A 22,285-nucleotide genomic window follows, 5' to 3' on the forward strand; every position below is an offset into this window, starting at 1 on the left:
AAATGTGCAGAAAATACGATTTCAGCAACAGAGGGATCAATGCCTGGAATGCACTACCTGACTCTGTGGTTTCTTTCCCAAACCCCCAAAACTTTAACCTTAGACTGTCTACTGTTGACCTCAACCCATTCCTAGGAGGTCAGTAGGGACATGCATAAGTGCACCAGTGTGCCTATTGTCCCTGTCCTACTATCCCTATTTATTTGTACTCATTTCCTGTGTTCTTATTCATGTTTATTCTCCTGTTATCTTGTACATGAGTGATAAACTAACTAACTAACTAACTAACTAACTAACTAACTAACTAACTAACTAACTAACTAACTAACCAACCAACCAACCAACCAAATAACTAACTAAATAACTAACTAAATAACTAACTAACTAACTAAAACTATCTCTAGTTTTTACTGAATTGCTTACATTTTATAACTAGAGATATAATCACATTTTTCTGTCTTGTTTTTTTTGTTCTTGTGCCCTGCAATTGTGTGATTTTTAAAAATGTTTTGCATGAAGTATTGACATTGGCTGTCAAGAAATTTTATGATCAGGTTCTTTGAAAAAGTGAGAACACTCTGCTTCTGCCATTCAGGTTGTTCTGACCTGGGCTTCCCCAAACCTCTAAGCAGACTCCTTGTCCCCCCCAAAAAACCCTTAAGTTATTGTGAATTACTCTCATTCACATCCAGCAGTCTTTCAAGGGTGAATTTACAGTCACAGACCTTATCTGGCTTGGAGAGCTGCCAGGCCGATATCTGCAAAACTTGGCAAGGAGTCAAGTGAACTAATCGTCTCCTGCAAACTCCATTTCCTTTCCTCTTTTACTCCCTATGGGAGGGGCCATTCACTATGCACCTGTGGCCTTATTCCCAAGTCGTTGTTCCTTAGATGTTCCCTTCATCTGGCAACTCTGCACATGCGCACACTGGGAACAGGCTCCAGCTGTTTGTCTGACTCACTGATGTCTGATTCTGAAGGCAGCTGATAACTGTCAGACGGCTCTAGCCCCCTATGACGAGCCCTCATCAGAGCCTTCCCCAGACTCCAGGACTGGCCCATGTTCCTCCCCAACCTCCTCACAATCCGAATATGCTGCCAGCTCTGCTGGCCACTGGCGGGCCACAACACAGGTAGTCCTTGACTTACGATCATAACTGGGACCAGAATTTCTGTTGCTAAACAAGGCACTTGTTAAGTGACCCATGCATGATTTAATGACCTTTTTTGTCACAGCTGATAAAGCAAATAGCTGTAGTTGTTAAATGAATCACGTGGTCATTAAGTGAACCTGGCTTCCTCCATTGACTTCACTTGTTGGAAGTTGGCTGGGTAAGTCACTAATGGTGATCACAGGATCCAGTTGTGAATAGTTGCTGGTTGCCGAGCACCTGAGCCACCGCATCCCTCATCCCCTTACCCATGTATGAATTCCCTTCTTCTTGGACGCAACTACATGCCGTCTCCCAGGAAATCTTCACCAACCAGAAAGGACATTGGTGACTGAGCCAACAACCCCGACGATCCTGTCTGGTTCTGCTGGACAAACAGGTTCAAACGCCTCCCTCTTAAGCTGTCAAGAGAACTCCCATTGAATTTGCACAATGGATTTGCTGCTTGATGCCTAGAATATGTCTGTCCCAGTCCTGGAGTCCTGTTTGATGCTATCTTCAAAACCCCAAAGTCCACATCTCTGAGAAGAGAGTCCCTCCTCTATGGCCAACTAGGCAATAGTTATACATACTGGGTTAGCCCTCTCTTCCATTCTTAAATCATGGTTGAGGGAGACCTTATCATAAGTTGGTGTAGCTTTTGTAGCAGTGGCCAGATTTCAGGGCCACTAAGTAACTGGACACAGGTGAATAGTCTTTGGGGGCTAGCACATGGGATCAATCTGAGGTATTAAACCATCTTTCTCATGGGCAGCTTGCCTCAATCTCCCACCTTCTCTCTCCTCCTCCTCCTCCTCCTCCTCCTCCTCCCCCTCCTCCTCCCTCTTCCTCTCCTTCTCCCTCTCCTTCCTCCCCTTCTTCTCTCTCTCCTCCTTCCCCCCTCTCCCTCTCTCTCCCCCTCTCCTTCCCCCCTCTCTACATCTCCCTCCTCCTCCTTCTCCCTGCTTCTCTCTCTCGCTACTCCTCATCTTCTTCCTCTCCCCATCTCCTCCCCCTTCTTCTTCTCCCTCCTCCTCCCTCTCCTTCCCCTCCTCCCCATCTCTCTCTCCCCCTCTTCCTCCCTCTCTCCTTCTCCCTCTCTCCCTCTCCTCCTTCTCCTTCCCCTTCTTCCTCTCTCTCTCCCCTCCTCTCCTTCTCCCCCATCTCTCCCTCCTCCTTCCCCTCCTTCCTCTCCTTCTCCCTTTTCTCCCCCTCACCATCTCCTGTGGCCCACCACCAACAGATATCCTCCTCCAGCACTATTGCAAAACATACAAGCATCCTTATAGGAATTGAGATCCAAAAACATCTCAAAAACACAGTCTGCCTCCTCTGGAAATAAACCAAATTCCATCCAAAGGCAAAGAGAAACAACTGCATTCAGAATATTTCCAAAGTCTTCCGTACCACCACAATGGTAGCTTCTTTTTAGCTGCTTCTTCCGGATGATAATAAAACGGTCCCTCTTTTGCATTCGTTATCCACAAGTAAAAAATGCTCTAATTGCTTGCCGTGCAGCACACAAAACCTTGCAAACGATTCGCAGTGCCTGTGACTAATGTCTGCAGCAAGATTAGGAGAGATCATTAAAAGATACCCCTGTTTAAATAGTAAGTGCTTTTCATTGTTACGGCTGAGAAGTGAGTTTTCGGTTTCCCCTAGCAACTGGGACGTTGAATAGGCAACTTGGAGCTGTTTCTCAAAGTTTCTCAAAGCTTTAGCCAGAGATCTCCTGAGTTTAGCAGAACCTTGTTCAGTTTCGGTCTTTCAAAACAAACAAATAAGCTCCCCCTTCCTCTCCACTATTCCATTCTCGATGGCCTGAAAACATAAACTTTCTGAAGCATCAATCATCCTCACTACAATTCGGAATACCGACACCCGCCTTTGGATCAGTAAGAAAGACATTTTTTTTTGAAGACTTAAATTGACCTTTCTTGCATACCCTTGAATAAATATTGTTGTTTGCTCTGGCGAAAAAAAGAAAGAATTTTTAAACAGAGAAGCCAGCTATTCCCCCCGCTCTTCTATTTTAGACATTCGTGTTGAGTGCTACATAATCTTCGGATTCATGTGTCGGACAATTACTGTCTAATTAATTAATCATCTGATAATTAAAATGACCTCCTTTTGGCTGATACCCGATCTGCATGAAGTTCAAAGGAAACGCAACATATCGTGTTGTGTCCTGTTCCAGCATGACCTACAGGCATGTTATCGTGTTCTATCAAATCTGGTTCTCCAGGAAGAAAGCGAGCCAAGGTACAAATTAAAGGAGATGGTAGAGGAGGAAGGATTAGAAATTGCATAACTGGTCCTTCTACCCAGTGGGGCACCTCAAGAAAAAAAAAAAGAAACCTCCCAAGCTGCTTATGTTCGGGTGGCCAATGGCAACGGTGTTGCACCATTGTAGGTAAAGGAGATTTTAAATGTCAATCAAATTTGCTACGCTTCTAGTATGGACTATGGGTGGCTCAGCGGTTAAGACATTGGGCTTGTTGGCTGGAAAGTTGGCAGGCCAGGTTTGAGATCCGAGCTCCGTGAGGCGGGGTGAGCTCCTGTCCTTGCCCCAGCTCCTGCCAACCAGTTCGAAAGCGTGAACATGTGAGTAGATAAATAGGTACCACTTTGGTGGGATGGTAATAGCATTCTGTGACATCATGCTGGCTACATGAGCGTGGAAATGTCTTTGGAAAACACTGGCTCAAAGGTCTTGAAACGAAGATGAGATCCACCCCCTAAAGTCAACAACCACTAGTGGAGTAAAATCTGCAGAGACTCCTTTACTCTTTACTAATATGGACTATAGTTTTGAGAAAACAGGCAGGAGAAAATGGATTGGTTTGTTAATTAGCGGCTTTTAAATTTATTAAAAGGTAAAAGTTTTCCTCGCACATAGGTGCTAGTTGTTCCTGACTCTAGGGGGCGGTGCTCATCTCCATTTCAAAGCTGAAGAGGCAGTGCTGTTCAAAGACGTCTCCGTGGTCATATGGCCGGCATGACTAAATGCTGAAGGAGCACGGAATGCTGTTACCTTCCCATCAAAGATGGTCCCTATTTTTCTACTTGCATTTTTAACATGCTTTCGAAGTGCTATGTTGGTAGAAGCTGGGACAAATAACAGGAGCTCACTCCGTTACACGGCACTAGGGATTCGAACCACTGAACTGCCGACCTTTCTAATTTACAAGCTCAGCATCTTAGCCACTGAGCCACTGCGTCCTTTCTTCTAAATGTATTAGGCCTACCCTAAACCATGACCATGGGGTATCCTTTGCTACAGTTCTGACTCCAACAGCTGCCTCGGAATTAAAATACCCTCAGTAACACTTCACCCATTTCCAAAATCTTGTTTAGAAACTGAACATAAAAATCTTACCATTTTTAAAACTGAGGATGACAGCAACCATCTGTTGAATTGCACCAGGGGTGGGTTCCTGCCAGTTCTAATATCTTCTATAGAAGAGGTTCCACAAATCTACAGTGCCGTTTAGAACCGGTTCCAGCTCCCTCCCCCCACCCATCCGCACATCATCAAGATGAAGAGCCAGAGGAAGAATTCTGGGAGTTGAAGTCCACAAGTCTTAAAGCTGTCAAGTTTGAACACCCCTGGGTTTTTTTTTTCTAAAGGGTTAGGGGTGCAAGGGTCTTGTAACTTGACAGCTTTAAGACTTGCACACTTCAATGCCAGAGTTCGTGAGCCAACATTTTGGTTGCTAAGCAAGAGCATTGTTAAGTGAGTTTCACCACATTTTACAAGTTGGCCACTCCCACACGGTCACATGGCTGGCAAGCCACTCCCACAAAGCAGGCCACACCTACAGAAGAGGTTCTAAAAATTTTTGAAACCCACCACTGTTACAACCACAATGGAGCCCAGAAGATATGTTGCTAACTGAGACATTTGTTAAGTGAGATTGGCCCCATTTTACAACTACAATTTTGAAACCCACCACTGAATTGTATGCTATAATTGTATGATAGCAGTGTTGCAAGAGGGAGAATAGTCAATCTATTCTCCAAAGCACCTGGGGGCAGCAATGGATGGAAACTATTGAAGAAGAGAAGCAACTTAGAACTCAGAAGGAATTTCCTGACTGTGAGAACTATTAACGGGTGGAACAGCTTGCCTTCAGAAGTTGTGGGTGCTCCACCACTGGAGACTTTTAAGAAGAGATTAGACGGCTATTTGTCTAAAATATTATAGTTGGATTAGAAGACTCCCCAAGGTCCCTCCCAACTCTGTCATTCTATACTCTTCTGTTGTTCTACTCTTAATGGAAATCATGTCCATGATTTGCATTGGATACACACTGAAGTAGATCCATAGCAGTGGTGGGTTCCGGATCCCGTTGCAACCGGTATGGTGCACCACATACAAATGTGCAGCACGCGCATGTGTACTTACCGCTCATGATGCTCCGTGACACTCCTGCTGTTCGGCGGAGCAATAGCAATAGCAGTTAGACTTATATACCGCTTCCTAGGGCTTTCAGCCCTTTCTAAGCAGTTTACAGAGTCAGCATATCGCCCCCACAGTCTGGATCCTCATTTCACCCACCTCGGAAGCATGGAAGGCTGAGTCAACCTTGAGCCGGTGAGATTTGAACCGCTGAACTGCAGATAACAGTCAGCTGAAGTGGCCTGCAGTACTGCACCCTAACCACTGCGCCACCTCGGCTCTCACACAGGAGCTGTACACTCCGTGCGCATAAGCCCCAATCAGCACAAATACAGGTAAGGGGGGAGAGCTGGCGTGTGGGCTCTCTGGAGCACCGTACAGGAACGATACCTGGTGCTCCCAGCAGGCACCAGTATGCCCATACTGGGGCGTACCGATCATATCCCACCACTGACCCATACAGAATATTTTCCCGAATAAATCGTATAGGTGATGGTTGTTTAGGTCACATTTTGGTATGTTTCAGTAATGGACTAAAAAAAAAAAAGGGGGGGAGGCATCTTTCTTTCAAAATGTTACTCACTTGTGTTTTCTTGGTTAGCTTCAAATGATATCACAAAAAGATCTGCCTATCTCCCAAATTCCTCTTTTATTTTGGTTTCTACAGTGTGGGAATTGCATCCTCTCAATTCTTAAAAGTGAATAGCCGCCTGCTCACCACATGCTAAACTTGGAAAATTGTCACCTTATTTCTTGACTTGTTTATGGTAGTTTTATTTGTTGGGTGAATCTTCTACTCAGTTAGTTTTGTACCCTGTTTTCCCGAAAATAAGACCTCCCCGGATAATAAGCCCAAGCGCAATCAGGCTTTTGAGCACATGTGCTAAAATAAGCCCTCCCCCCAAAATAAGCCCTCCCTGAAAATATTGCAACACAGCAGCAGCCATGAGGTGACCACACTCACCACCTCCTGCACCTCAGAAATAATAAGACCTCCCCGAAAATAAGGCCAAGGGCTTATTTCGGTGTGTGCGTGTGTGTCAAAAGAAAATAAGACCCTGTCTTATTTTCAGGGGAACATGTTACTTTTGGCAGCACGTTTTCTTCTGATCGTGGGTTAAGAAGCTTTGTATAAATATGTAAATATAAATATGGCATAAGAAAGATGTTCAAGTAATTGCTTGAAAGGCTGCTGAAGTGGTGAAAAATCTGAGGGTTTTTATAAAAAAAACACCAAAATACCTGTTTTAAAAATTAAGTATGGCTAAAATATGCGGACAGTGAAAATGAGATTTTTAGCGGGAGTGAAAAAGGGAAAGAAATGACTGAAGTGCAAATGAAATGTTTGCATTTCTTATAAATGCGATAAGTTGGGGGAGTTTCCTTCATTGTCGTGGAATGCCTTTTTTGAAATAATATTTGTGTATTTTTATCGTGACCCGTCAAAACCGTGTTCCACAAAAGCGCGTTCGATGAAATCGCGTATGTGACATCATTACAACGCGACGAAAAAGATCGAAAAATTGAAATAAAAATTAAATTACAGCAAGCCGATTCACATAAAGATAAGCGTTAGGTTAAGGGTTAGGGTTAGGGTTAGGTTAAGGGTTAGGGTTAGGTTTAGAGCGTTAGCGTTACGTTTAGCGTTAGGTTAAGGGTTAGCGTTAGGTTTTTCCTTAGGTTAAGGGTTAGGTTTAGGGTTAGGTTTGGGGGGGTTAGGGTAAGGTTTTCGCTTTATTTTTACATTTTTCGATCTTTTTCGTCGCGCTGTGATGACGTCACATACGCGCTTTCGGCGACCGCGATTTTGTCATCCGCGGTTTTGTGGTGGAACCTATTTTTATAGCAGAGTTTCCTTGGCACATGGAAGTATACGTAAAACTTTAGAATCTGTTTCTTTCTTGGAATTCAGTTCCACATACAATTTCGTCCTCCTCTTTTGCATTTAAGAGACAGAAAGGACACACAGCGAGGCTTCTGTGCCGAACACGTTCAACACACATATTTGGGTGGGAGAGTTCTTGTGATGAATATCAATGAACGGCCCTAAAAGCGAAAACACACAAGATTTCGAAGAGCAACAATGGAGGTGCCAATCTCTCTCAGACATGCTGACTCTTAGAAGTTGTGGATAATTCTGGCCTCATCTCCAGGAGATATTACTTTTTGGTATATAATTAATAACAAGAAAACTGTATCCTGACTTGAGCACCTGATGCCTAAGCATCTGGAACAAAAAGGGCCATAAATTAACATCAATTATGTATTAAAGTTCCAATTAACCTGGCTGATACTGATATACTTTAACAAGGTACACTTAGATAAAAGAGGCCAACTGTCTAATTACTTGAGATGGGACCTTCTGACCCATTGCTTTCTTTTATCCTGACACCCACCTAATGAGGAAGGAAGTGAGAGGTAGGGGATCCATCCCGAAGGTTGAGGTTCTGAGCACCAGAAGATCTCCCCTGGGAAGTCCCCTCAACCCTTCTTCATAAAACTGTCAATGATGAATATTTTATTGCTGGTGGACCTTTTAACCCTTCGTGGAGTCAGCTCAAAAGAGGCTCTGTTCTTTTACTATTCAATGCTGAGCTGGCACTTTAAAAATCCTCCTCTACCCATAATCTGTCTAGATGGAAACTGTCATTTTCCAGCTAGTAGTAGTCATTTTGTTTTCCAAAACTTTTAGAATTGAACAGAACAGAATAGACTAACAGAGTTGGCAGGGACCCTGGAGGTCTTCTAGTCCAACCCCCTGCTCAGGCAGGAAACCCTACCCCACTTCTTGGTGGTGTAGGGTTTCACACATGGCCTTCTTTTCATTAGACTAGACATACCCAGATCCTGTAACTGTTCTTCATATGTTTTAGCCTCCAGTCCCCATATATCATTGTTGCTTTTCACTGCACTCTTTCTAAAGTCTCAACATCTTTTTACTTCGTGGGGACCAAAACTGAATGCAGTATTCCAAGTGTGGCCTTACCAAGGCATTATAAAGTGGTATTAAGACTTCACGTGATCTTGATTCTATCCCTGTTTATGCAGCCTAGAACTGTGTTGGCTTTTTTGGCAGCTGCTGCACATTTAAATGGTTGCTACTACTCTCTGCTGGTAACAAGAATGTCAGGGGTAGCCAATAGTTATGGCTGAAACACATAAAAAGCTAGTGTAGAGTATTTGTTGACCCCGTGGACAGCTCTAGAATATGGTCTGTCATTACTGCTTTATAAAAACCTTAGTTTCTGACACCTGGAATACAGCATCCAGTTTCAACCACCATGTTACAAAAAAGATGTGGAGACTTTGGAAAAAGTGCAGAGAAGAGCAACCAAGGTGATTAAAGACCTGGAGACTAAAACATACGAACGGTTGCAAGAACTGTTCTTCATATGTTTCTCTACTATAGCTGGTCTAGAGAAAAGAAGGCCTGGGGTGACTCATGATAGCAGTATAAGAGCCGAGGTGGTGCAGTGGTTAGAGTGCAGTACTGCAGCCACTTCAGCTGACTGTTAGCTGCAGTTCGGCGGTTCAAATCTCACCGGCTCAAGGTTGACACAGCCTTCCATCCTTCCGAGGTGGGTAAAATGAGGACCCAGATTGTTGTTGGGGGCAATATGCTGACTCTGTAAACCGCTTAGAGAGGGCTGAAAGCCCTATGAAGCGGTATATAAGTCTAACTGCTATTGCTATTCCAGTATTTGAGGGGCTGCCACAAAAAAAGAGGTGGTCAACATATTTTCCAAAGTACCAGAAGGGAGGAAGGACAAGAAACAATGAATGGAAACTAATCAAGGAGAGAAGCAACTTGGAATTAAGGAAAAAAACTTCCTATCAGTGAGGACAATTAACCAGTGGAACAACTTTCCTTCAGAAGTTGTGGGTGCTTCTTCATTAGAGGCCATGACATTCGAGGAGAAATCCTATATCATTTTAGAGAAGTGTCTATCTGGTCTCTTCTTAAAAGCCTCTAACATTGGTGAGCCCACAACTTCTGAAGGCAAGCTGTTTCACTGGTAGATTGTTCTTACTATCAGGAAATTTCTCCTTAGTCATAGGTTGCTGCTCTCTTTGTTCTGTTCCTGTCACTGTTCATTATACGTTTAGCTTCCAGCCTTCTAATCATCTTTGTTGATCTTCTCTGCACTCTCTCAAGAGTTTCAATATCCTTTTTAACAGATTTAACAGATTAACATAATTGGAAGGGACCTTGTAGGTCATCTAGTTCAACCCCCCTGCTCAAGCAAGAGACCCTACACCATTTCTGACAACTGGCAGTCCAATCTCTTCTTGAAAGTCTCAGGTGATGAAGCCCCCACAACTTCCATTGCTGTTCCATTGGTTGATCACTGTCACAAAGTTCCTCCTTATTTCTAGGTTGAATCTCTCCTTGGTCAGTTTCTATCCATTATTCCTTGTCTGGCCTTTGGGTACTTTGAAAAATAGCTTGACCCCCTCCTCTCTGTGGCAGCCCCACAAATATTGGAAGACTGCTATCATGTCTCCCCTGGTTCTTCTCTTCACTAAACTAGCCATGCCCACTTGCTGTAACCGTTCTTCATATGTTTTAGTCTCCAGTCCCCTCATCAGCCTATATTGCGGGGAGAAAATTTGGATGCAGTATTCCAGATGTGGTCTTACTAAACTTATGACTGATCTCCCCAAAACTACTTGCTACCCAATTTTGAAGTTTTGATGCCCATCCTGTGATGGTCATGTGACTATGATTTTCAGTGGGTTTTTTGGGGGAGGGGGGGGTTTCTAGCAAAAAGTGCTCATTGGAGAAAACAGGTTTGTTTAACTACCATAATGTTAGATTAATGATCATAGCGTTTCACTTAACCACCACTGCAAAAGAGCGTGCAAAAATTGGGCACGGTGATGTGGTGACGTGTTTAATGATCACGACTTATGACCGTAATTACAGTCATTAAACCGAGGACTCTCTGCACTAGATTAATCATATTGAAACATGTTGAGTGCATTTAGCCAATGCAGTTAAATCATTTTGCAGCTATTTGCTAGTTTGGGAAGAAGGAAATACTGATAAAATTAATGGGGGGAAAGGACACAAGGCCCTCAAAGTGAACTACAGCATGCCCACATTTTTCTATAAAATTCTAGCTTATGTCTGTCTCCTTATCAAAGCTCTACTTACATGTCCATGTAGTAGAGTATCTGTCTCTTTTTTAAAAATAACCCTGGCTTTGACATCTTCAAAGTAATGGTATTTTTAACTACTTATAGTGAAGGGTTGAAGAAAGATAAGCACCTCCTTTGACACCCAGTTTCCTGTTATTTTTGCAGGATGGAAAGCTTCCAAGATCAATGTCCTATTGTCAATGCACTTTCTGTCTTAACCCGGAATAACTTTATAAATAATCTTGCCCATCCAAGAAGTCCTTCTCTCTTTAGAAACAGCAGGGATTTGGTGAGAAAGAGGATTACGGATAACACAGAGTTTCATTCTTACAATGGTGGCCACGAGTCCTGTCAATGTTTCAAATTTTATATAATTTTTTTCCCCCCCCAGTCGTGCACAGGAAAAGTTCAGAGTAAAAACAATCAGGCTGGGCAGAACTGGGCAGGCAGGAAGAAGGATTTTTGGCTTCCGGAAAGAAGGATTTATTTTTTTTACTTTTTAAACTTTAAAATTAAAACTACGTCGGGCTTAGTTTGTCTCCTTACAGAACCAGCTGATTTGTTGTTGGGTGTTCAGTTGCTAACTTGTGCCTGAGTCTTTGTGACCCCATGGACCACACCAAAGCCCCCTGTCCTCCACCGTCTCCCAAAGTTTGCCAAAATTCATGTTCATTGCATCAATGACACTTGATACAATGAACATCAATTTTTTTTTTTTTTACTATCGGTTCTCTGGGCATGGCTTGGTGGATGTGGTGTGGCTTGGTGGGCATGGCTTGGTGGGCGTGACAGGGGAAGGATACTGTAAAATCTCCATTTCCACCTCATTCCTGGGGGAAGGATATTGTAAAATCCTCATTCCCTCTCCACCCTACCCCACCCCACTAACCTGCTTTCCAGCTCCATTCTCCTGTGCAGGACATCAAAAGAAGATCCAGCTGATCATTTGGGGCTCCAATCAGCTGGGACTTGGGAGGTAGCGAATAGATGGGGAGTAGGGCCGGTCAGATGTGGTATTTGCCGGTTCTCCGAACTACTCAAAATTTCCACTACCGGTTCACTAGAACCAGTCAGAACTGGCTGAATATCACCTTGTATCTAACTAGCTAATTGTCTGCTGTCCCCTTCTTCTTTTGCCTTCAATCTTTCCCAACATCAGGGGCTTTTCCAATGAGTCAATCAGAATAGAGCTGAACAAGACCAGCCCCAGCTCAAGCAGGAGATCCTACATCATTTTGGACAGGTGACTGTCCAGTCCAGTGGTGGGATTCAAATAATTTACCAACCAGTTCTCTGCCCTAATGACCAGCTGGGTAGGTGGGGCTCGGTGGTCATGTGATCATGTGGGTGTGGCCAAGTCAATGTCACTCAGGTCTATGGACGCTTCGCCTTAGTTGTTACAATGTAATAAGGGTTAACCGGACAGGCAGTTTCTGTAAGCAGGGCAATAAATATGAGGCTAGAAACAACACCAGAATGTTTCCTTCCTGACTTCCTTACAGGATGAGCCCTGTAAAGTGGGGAAAAACCAAAAGATTTCTTCCAACAACTGGTTCTCCGAACTGCTTAGAAAGTTCACAACCGGTTCTCCTGAATAGGTGTGAACTGGCTGAATCCCACCACTGGTCCAGTTTCTTCTTAAAAACCTCCAGTGATGAAGAACCCACAACTTCTGGAGGCAACTTCTGTTCCACTTGTTAATCGTCCTCACTGTTAGGAAGTTTCTCCTCAATTCCAGGTGGCTTCTCCCCTTAATTAGTTTCTATCCATTGTTTCTTGCCCTGCCCTCTGGTGCTTTGGAAAATAAATTGACTACCCTCCTCTTTGTGGCAGCCCCTCAAATACCGGAATATTGCTGTCATGTCCCCCCCCTCCTAGTCCTTCTTTTCTCTAGATGAAACAAACCCAAATCTGGCAACACTTCTTCATATTTTTTAGTCTTTGGGCCTTTAATCATCCTAGTTGCTCTTCTTTGCACTTTTCCCAAAGTCTCACCATCTTTTTTGTAACGTGGTGGCCCAAACTGGATGCAGTATTCCAGGTGTTGGTCTTACTAAGGCTTTATGAAACGGTACTGATGCAAATGAGAAGTCCGGTCTTCTTGTTTTGGTGGCCAAAGTATCAGAGCACATTTGCACATAAATCACCCTAGAGGGCATTTTTCTACTATTGTGAGACACTGCAGGGCCAAGCAACTTTTTGATAGATGACCGAGGACCCATGGGGGAGGGCCAGCAATCTTCTCATGTCGGAGGAAACATTTGGAGACGGTTTTGTAATGGTGACAGGTCTCATTGGTGCGATAAGCCTAAAGTTTACTCATTTTTTAAATCTTGTATGTGTTCCTCCAAGGGATGTGGTGGCTCAGTGGCTAAGATGCTGAGCTTTCGATCAGAAAGGTCGGCAGTTCGGCAGTTCGAATCCCTAGCGCTGCATATAGCTTTTACACGAAGTGCAAAAGACTTTGTCAGCTCCCTCAGTCATTTCATTCCCTTTTTCACTCCCCCTAAAAATCTCATTTACTCTGCCTGCATATTTTAGCCATACTTAATTTTTAAAACAAGTATTTTGATTTTTTAAAAAACCCTAAGATTTTTCACCTCACTTCAGCGACCCTTCAAGAAATTACTTGAACATCTTTCTTATGCCGTATTTAGTGGCTCAGTGGCTAAGATGCTGAGTTTGTCGATCAGAAAGGTCGGCAGTTCAGCAGTTCGAAACCCTAGCGCCGCATAACGGAGTGAGCTCCTGTTACTTGTCCCAGCTTCTGCCAGCGTAGCAGTTTGAAAGGATCGACAAGCACATATGTGTGAGGGGAACCTTTACCTTATATGTTCCTCCTGGTTTGTTACTCAAAACTGGCAACCTGATTTCTGGCACCCCAAAGAAAATATTTGTGAACAGTTGCCTATTATTCACAACTGCCCCACTGATGGAAAATCACATTTGGTGGTGGTGGTGGGGCACTGTGCTAAATTTTTCATGTTTTGTCTAATATTATGTTGCTAGCACAGGAGTAGGGCAATCCAGCTAACCTCAATTCCTTCCCCTCGTTCCTTAGACACACATTTCCTTTTCTAAGGCTGAAGTCAAAACCTCTTATCAGGTTCACCAAATATATAGTTATTTTTTTTTTCATGGGGTTTAAGCACAGTCAAGATATTTAAAATCCTTTTCTTCACATGGCACAATTTATTCTTTCTTTCATGTCTCACAACATTTCCTATTTGCGGAAGGCCGAATTGTGTCTTTCCCCGTACGGAACTGTATACAAAGGATAATACTGTTCTGTTTTGTCTGTTGACAAGATCTTCAAATCCTCCAGCCCCATGGACACATAATCAAAATTTTAAGGAGAATGTTTCCATCTGTTTTGTGTGTGTGTGTGTGTGTGTGTTGCAAGGATTTAGCTAAGACGTGACGCCATGGAAACTAGCCCTAAGGTGATGTTCTTCTTCCATCTAAACATTATCCTCTGACTTTCAATTTTGCCGGGGAATGAATAAATATGTGTGTACATGTGAGAAACTGTTCTTTTAGCAATTCATTTTAGCTTTTAGGATCAGCTCTCTGCTACAGAAAACTGTATCAAAGGCCACATTTATGACAAAATAGATTCCTCAGCAGTTGGCAAACTCTGCAGGATCTCTTTCTGAGGTCCATGTACAAGATCTTGACTTACGGCCACAACTGAGCCCAACTTTTCTGTTGCTAAGTGAGGCATTTGTCAAGTGAGCTTTGTCCCGTTTTACAACTTTTCTCGCCACAGTTGGAAAGTCAATGACTTATCTTTGGCCAACAACAAAGCCAAGGAGGTGGCTTTATTCTGGCAGTTTAAAGTTTAACCCAGATAGAATTTAGACTTAGAAGAATAACTTTATTGTCACTTTGAATGTACACTAATCGGCAGACATTAAAATGAAATTTTGTCGCATACAGATATGGAAGAAGAATATGTAAATTGTATGTCAGGCAATTATGTAGCTAGTGTCCAAATGAAGTTGTAGATGCCGTTGTGGACTTGTAGTTTTATATAAATAAATATATTTTACAACAATACATTCAGCAAACTAGACAGTCAGGGAAAACAGGAGCATCCTGAGGTAAATCACAGAGCACGCAGGGCGCACAGAAGAAAAAGGCGGGAAAAAAGGGAAACTCCCCCTCCACACCCACAGCAACCAATCACAGTGGAGATTGCCTCACGCAGGAGCCAGGGCTCTTTAACCCGTTAGCCACAACTGTGTGTTCTGGCTCACTGCACGACACCACTGCTCCGGCTACTAAATTTAAATATCTTATTTGTAAACCAGGTTGCACTCTGAGGTTCTTTTAGCTTGGTGGTTTTCTTGCAGATCTTTCATTATCCAACTAGGTAACATCAACACTCAGGTTGGGTAATGAAATGTCCAAGAAAACAACCAAGCTCAGAGAGCTTCAAGGACTCCAAAAGAAAGTGAGTCAGTTTGGATGGGGGTTGCCTGGAACAACGTTGCCTCACGCAGGAGCCAGCATTCTTCAACCCATTAACCACAATTGTGTGTTCTGGCTCACTGCACAACCCCATTGCTCCAGCTACTAAATTCAAATATCTTAACATTGTACATGGATGATTACAGGTGCTCAGTCGCTCTTTCTCACACACAGCAGTGATGGGTTTCAAAATTTTTTAGACCCTCTTCTGTAGGTGTGGCAAGGGTCTTGGAACTTGACAGCTTTAAGACTTGCGTGCTTCAAATGCCAGAGTTCCTGAGCCAACATGACTGGAGGAGGAATTCTGGGAGTTGAAGTCCACAAGTCTTAAAGCTGTCAAGTTTGAACACCCCTGGTTTTTTTTCTAAAGGGTTAGGGGTGTGAGGGTCTTGTAACTTGACAGCTTTAAGACTTGCGTGCTTCAAATGCCAGAGTTTCTGAGCCAACATTTTGGTTGCTAAGCAAGAGCGTTGTTTACTGAGTTTCACCACATTTTAGAAGTTGGCCATGCCCACCCAGTCACATGACTGCCAAGCCACTCCCACTCAGTCACTCCCACAAAGCAGGCCACACCTACAGAAGAGATTCTAAAAATTTTTGAAACCCACCACTGAAGCATCCCCTATGGTAACATCATCAAAATTCAGATGCTTGGCAACCGACTCATATTTATGATGGTTGCAGTGTCCTTGAGTCATGTGATTCATGTTTTGTGACCTTCTGACAAGCAAAGTCAATGGGGAAGTCAGATTCACTTAACAACTAATGTTACTAACAACTGCAGAGATTCACTTAACTGTAGCAAGAAAGGTCATAAAATGGGGCAAAACTCACTTAACCAATGTCTCACTTAGCAATAGAAATTTTGGGTCGTATGTCAAGGACTACCTGTATTCTTTCTATCTTTCTTCCTTTATTTGCACCAATTTTTGCAGACGTAAATCATGACATGGAAAACCACTGCCTATATGTTTCAAATTTTTGTAGGTAGAGAAATTGCAACAACTGATTATTTTTTTCAAAGGCCTTCTTTGCTAGTCACACCAAGTGATAGTCTTTATCATAGTTCTTGATATAGGAAAAGAATTAATAGTTTATACAGGAATGAACAAATCAAGGTACAGCACTTCCAAAATTACACATGTACATTCATAAGTCACTCCCATCGCTTTTCTAAATTATTCAGTCATTTTTCATTGCTACCTCGCCTGGAAAACATGGTTTATATTATTGGTATTGTTAGATTGGGTAAAGGAAAGGCTTACGCAGCAACAGCTCTTTATTAACAGAAGTCAACTATGTACAATCCAGCCTGTCAGCAGCCCTTTTATAGGGAGCTGTCAGACCCTTCGACCAATTAGGTTGAATCTCTGTTCCCGCCAGAACAGAGGACCTTGGTGTAAACCATTGTAACTGACTCTGGTATCTAACAGATATGGATGGTGTCTTTATAAAGATCATATCCTTCTAGCATTTCTTAGCACAAATAGAAAAGACAAAATTGATTATCTTCTTCTTCTGTGTTACATTTTCTTCTAAACAGAGCACTTTCAACTTGCTACTTTTATTAAGTAGCTTGTTCCTACTTTTATCTTTTCTGCATGTATTCATTTAGTTTGCATATATTTAAAAAAAATACCGCCAAGAGACAATGTAAGAGAAAAAAAATAGAATTTTTTTAACAACATGTATACATTTTGATAAATATTCAAAATAGCACTGGATCATGCTATTAAATCATGCTATTCCTATTAAAGTTTATTTTATCAATTGGAGTTTTCAATTATTAAAATCATGTCTATATTTAATAAGTAATTAAAATGGCCAGTATCATATGAATCGTAATTCAGAATGAGTTGAGCTTATTTCTCTAATATCAAATTCTATTTTTATTTAATCAATCAAACAAAAGCTAATATATTAAAGCCTTATTTTAAGTGAAATTCAAATTTAGGATGGAGTACAAGTCTGCTTGCAAAATTATATTCCACAAATGGTTTCCAAGTCGCATGAAATTTTGTTATCAGACTGGTTTTCATAATATATTTAAAATAATGAAAATAATGAAAAATAAATGTAAAAATGTAAAAATATTTATTTTTCCCATTGATCCATGCTCTCACAGCTTAAATGAACCACCTTTGATTTCCAATAGAAAGCATAAAGTGTCCTCACAACTGCTACATATACCTTATTTTTTATTTCTAAGTACCAATCAACTTATATTATGTCCATTTGGTGCTCCAAATGACAGAGTTATAAAAACATAATGAAGGATAGGCACAGCATTGAAGAAGGTGTGAAACTAATATCTCCTTTTCCCCCTGAACTTTCTATTTTGCCAGTGACCCATAAAGAGAAGAGCCAGGCATCAGTTTATCAATTATACAGACACTGCTGACAGACAAATACCTTAGATAGAGTGATAGAAACTGCTAACTAAAAATTCCAGCCATTTTCAGTTGTTATAAAAATGGACGTACAAGCTCTGAGTAAAATGAATCATATCTGCAGTTATCTTCATCTCTAGGGAGATTGCTATCAATTTATTGAAGAGCTTGATGTTGTTCTGGATCCCTCTGTCCATCTTTATTGAAATATTGACAATAAAGTTGCTAAAATTACAAAGAGATGACATGTTTTTCCAGAGCAGGTAGAAATAGATACCCTTTCTTAATATTAATTAGAATGAGACCAGGGCAGGCTTTTTCCAATGCTTGGATCTTTATGCTTCTGTGACAGAATGTTCTCGGTGCAAAACTATCATATCACAAAGAAGCTTTGAAATATTATAATTTAAGAAAGTAAAAAGTGGAGGGAGAAAATAGTAGAGACCCCCAATTTTCAAAAAGGTGGTGGTTTAAGGTTTGTTGAACTGACAGATATAAAAAAGGGAGATGAAATACATCTTGGGTGACTGAGTTGGGGTATTGGAGATAACAATTTAAGATGATTTTTCAAATATAGCAGTCTCTTGCAGACTGTGGCAAAGCTGTTGGGATAAAAAAAACCTCCCTGAATCCTTAGCTTTCATGCTGGTTGGGAAATCAGTTGGTTGTGGAGATCATTCTGTAAGGATAGAAGTATACAAATTCAATGAATGAGTTGCTGTTGTTGTTATAGCTTATTTGCAGATTCAGTAATGTGAAGAAGAATAACAAAAATCCACGTAAACTCAGATTATATGCAGAGGTGCTATTCAGACGGTTCAGACCGGTTCTACCGAATGGGTACTGGAAACTTTGAGTAGTTTGGAGAACTGGCAAATATCACCTCTGGCTGGCCCGATAATAATTAGAAACTAATTATTTATTTAATTTGACTCCATGTGAAGTGCATGTGATATTTTTAGAATCGAATCTGGGTTTGGTCATCAGGACCAGTAGTTTCATCTTCCAAGCTTTCGGATTCGAGCTGGAGTCCTTCCTCAGGGAACTTCTCTCTAACAGATGTTCCCAATTCCAGTATGTCCTCACATTCCAGTAGCGAGAAGATTCCTGATGAATGGGCTCCAGTACGAGTCGGAAAGTTCAGAAGACTCAGCCTCTAGTCCCGGTGACCAACCCATATTGGATCATGCAACATTATCCTGGAACACGTATATTTGCCTTCATTCATGACATTTTTATTCAGAAATACTTTGAATGAATCTATATGGAGGAGATGATCAGGCTGAGCCTGAATGCATCATCAGTTTGGAATCATTATACTCCCATAAGAGCAGTGACGTGCAGTGAGGTTTATGGCTGGTGAGGCAAAAAGAAAGAAAGCAGCTTTTGCCCGCCCTGCAGCTATGTCCGACATAAAAAAAGTGCCAGCCCGTGCGCCAGGAGAGGCGGGTAAAACACACACACACAAATTACTCACAATAATACAATTACTTACAAATTACATTAATTTTGAATTCCTTCCCCTCCCTCCACCCCACATACTTTTTCCAGCTGTTTCACAGAGGATTTCAACTCTGCTCTTGTCTGCCATGATGAAAATGTGAAAATGTAAAAGGAAAAAGGCAAGAGCTGCTGAGGTCAGGCTGGGCTAGCTGCTGCCAGAGTCCCCAATGGATGACTCTGCTTAACTGTTTAAAAAAGCCTCTAAAAAACGCCCTCTACAGAAGGAGGCAAGAGAACCAAGTGCCTCATTTACATAAGGAATTTTTCGGCTTTTAACCCTTGCTTAACTCTGCTGGAGTGATCATAAAGATAGACTAATTGAGGCACATGGTTCTTCCGCCTCCTCCTGTAGAGGGCACTTTTTTAGAGGCTTTTTTAAACAGTTAAACACTAAGCAGAGTCATCCACTGTGACTCTGGCAGCAACTAGCTCAGCCTTTTTCCTTTTACATTTTTTTTCTTTTCATGATGACAGTGGTGAGGCTCTGCCTCCCCTGCCTCCCCTAACTGCATGTCACTGCATAAGAGACTTAAATCTAGCCTTCCCTCCTTGAAATCCTTTGACTCTTATCAGGTGCCAATTCAACTTGACTGTTAGTAGATGGTATTCTTGTTTATAGGTACCAGTAGCATGGAATTAACTTCTAGTGCCTTTCAATTGGTGTAGTGGTTAAGGCATTAAGCTATAAACCAGGAGACTGGGAGTTCTAGTCCTGCCTTGAAAAGCCAGCTGAGCGAACCGGTAGTAAAATAAATGGAAACCCACCACTGGAGCCAAGCTGTTTTCCAAGGCACCTGAGAGTAGAATAAGAAGCAATGGGTGGAAACAAATCAAGGAGAGAAGCAACTTAGAACTAAGGAGAAATTTCCTGACATTTAGAACAACGAATCTGTGGAACAGCTTGCCTCCAGAAGTTGTGAATGCTCCAACACTGGAAGTTTTTAAGAAGATGCTGGATGTCTGAAGTGGTGTAGGGTTTCCTGCCTAAGCAGGGGATTGGACTAGAAAACGGCAGGGACTTATCCAGATAGTCTCTGAGGGTTAGATGCAATTGAACTGAAGGAAAAGTAAAATCAAATGTAGATATTTATGGAATTATTTTTCCCCAATTGTCTCTGCAATCCTGTAGGATTCAACAAAGTTGTATAGCTTGTTTCCTAACTATCAAACAATGTCATCTACAGGACCAAGATGCCTTCCTTCCAAGGCCTCAACCTAGCCGTTTTTCGGAAAGTCTTGAAGCCTCGTCTCATAGGCACTGAGCCAGGACATTGTGGAAATCCACCCTTTGAGTTGACATTGTTTGTTATGATTGTTCCCTTCCATATCAGCATTTTTATTCTTATTCCAACTGAGCGTTATTACCTGTTTTAACCTGCAAACCACCCAGAGTCACTCAAGAGTTGACAGCTGTTAGAAATTAAAACTCTACATAAATAAACTACAAATAAAACTATCTCTGCTTTATAGGCGAAGGAGAGAAAAGAAGAGGTATATTACCACTGCACTGTCAGGGTTCCAAATAGCATCCAAAAGTAAATCAGAGTCCAAGGCAAAGTATTGCTCAAAGTTCCAATTTATTAAAAGAGCCACATTGGCACATCTGGGAAAACCCAAATCTGAAAGCTTCCCGGTTTTCCCCACCCAGTTGAAAGTTCAAGATCTTTCCCCCACACCCACAAGTCCATCACATGGTCCAATCTCCCACTGCCATGCTGGCAGTTCCACCCATCCAGTTCCAGTCAGGTGCAGAGGTACAAAGAGAAAGGGTGACCTTGGCTTTCTAGAAAGAATGTTGTTATGGCTACATAGCATCTAACTCCATACAATCCTCCCTCCCATTTTCCCACAATAGAAAATGCATAGTAGAATAATAGAAAGTGTGGCAGGCCAAAGACCCAAAAGAAAAGATGGCTGCAGGCCTGATATGCACATTGATAAAGAAGAAATATATATAATTTTGGTTGTCAGTTTTGTTACAGAATCCACTTTATCTAAAAAACCTGGCCATTAAAAGAGTTCTATCTGCCTTAGGTTTACATCAGTAGTTGTTACAGGTAGTCCTCGACTTATGACCACAATTGAGCCCAAAATTTCCATTGTTAAGCAAGACATTTGCTAAGTGAATTTTGCCCCATTTTACAACCTTTCCTACCACACTTGTTAAGTGAATCACTGCAGTTGTTAGGTTAGTAACACGGTTGTTAAGTGAATCTGATTTCCCCCATTGACTTTGCTTATCAGAAGGTCGCAAAAGGACCATGGAACACTGAAACCATCATAAATATGAGTGAGGTGCCAAGCATTTGAATTTCCATCAGGTGACCCTGGTTGTAAGTGTGAGTCACTTTTTTCCAGTGTCATTGTAACTTTGAACTGTCATTAAACGAACTGTTGTAAATCGGAGACTACCTGTACATCAGGGGTGGGTTCTGGCTGTTGCTACTGTGTGTTCTCTGAGGGATGTGCTTTGTGCGTTCATGTGCTACGCATGCGCTATGCATGCACTACCCATGCGCTACATGCACATGCGCAGAACTAAAAAAATTGCTTCTGCGCATGTGCAGAAGCAAAAAGGCGCCACCAAGAGAACTGGTTTGGTGGCGTGGCAGGCCAAGTTATTACCTATTTGGCCGAACCACTTCGGACTGGTAGGAATTCATTTCTGCTGTACATATTTTTTCATGTATAACTGCATTTCAGAATTCTGCAGTAGGTTTCCATTTCGGACAAAATTACCAAATTCAAAATGCTTTCGTCTTCTCGCCCTCCCTCATTTAACAGTTGTAACTATATTTTGTTTTTAAAGAGGAAACACTTGGACACCCAGAGAGGGAGGGGAAAAAAGTAAAATACTTGAAGTACGCTTAGAGATAGCTGATCTTATGGATTGGAAACGCTAGCAGTCTCGAAATCCAAAGATGTGTTGATTTTGGCTGAATGCAACCGTCGAGTACCGAGTGACATTTACCTGTGCAGGTAGCATCTTGGATTTCAACACAAACTAATCTAAGCATCCTCGCAGCATCCATCATTTCCAGTGACCCAAGTTAAGTGCAAGCGCGTCCACTTGCCTGCTCTTGCAGTCAAGCAGGAGAGCAACTCGCAATTATGGGTAGCAATTTGTCGGGGTGTACACAAGGAAGAGATGACCTGTGCTTTGCACACATTGTCAAACAAAGAGAGACTTAGATCATGACAAGAATGTACGCCCACCCCCCCTC

Source organism: Thamnophis sirtalis, unplaced genomic scaffold (assembly GCF_051295495.1).
Source record: "Thamnophis sirtalis isolate CommonGarterSnake01/CBP01778 unplaced genomic scaffold, rThaSir2_p1.2 scaffold_11, whole genome shotgun sequence".
NCBI lineage: Eukaryota > Metazoa > Chordata > Lepidosauria > Squamata > Natricidae > Thamnophis > Thamnophis sirtalis.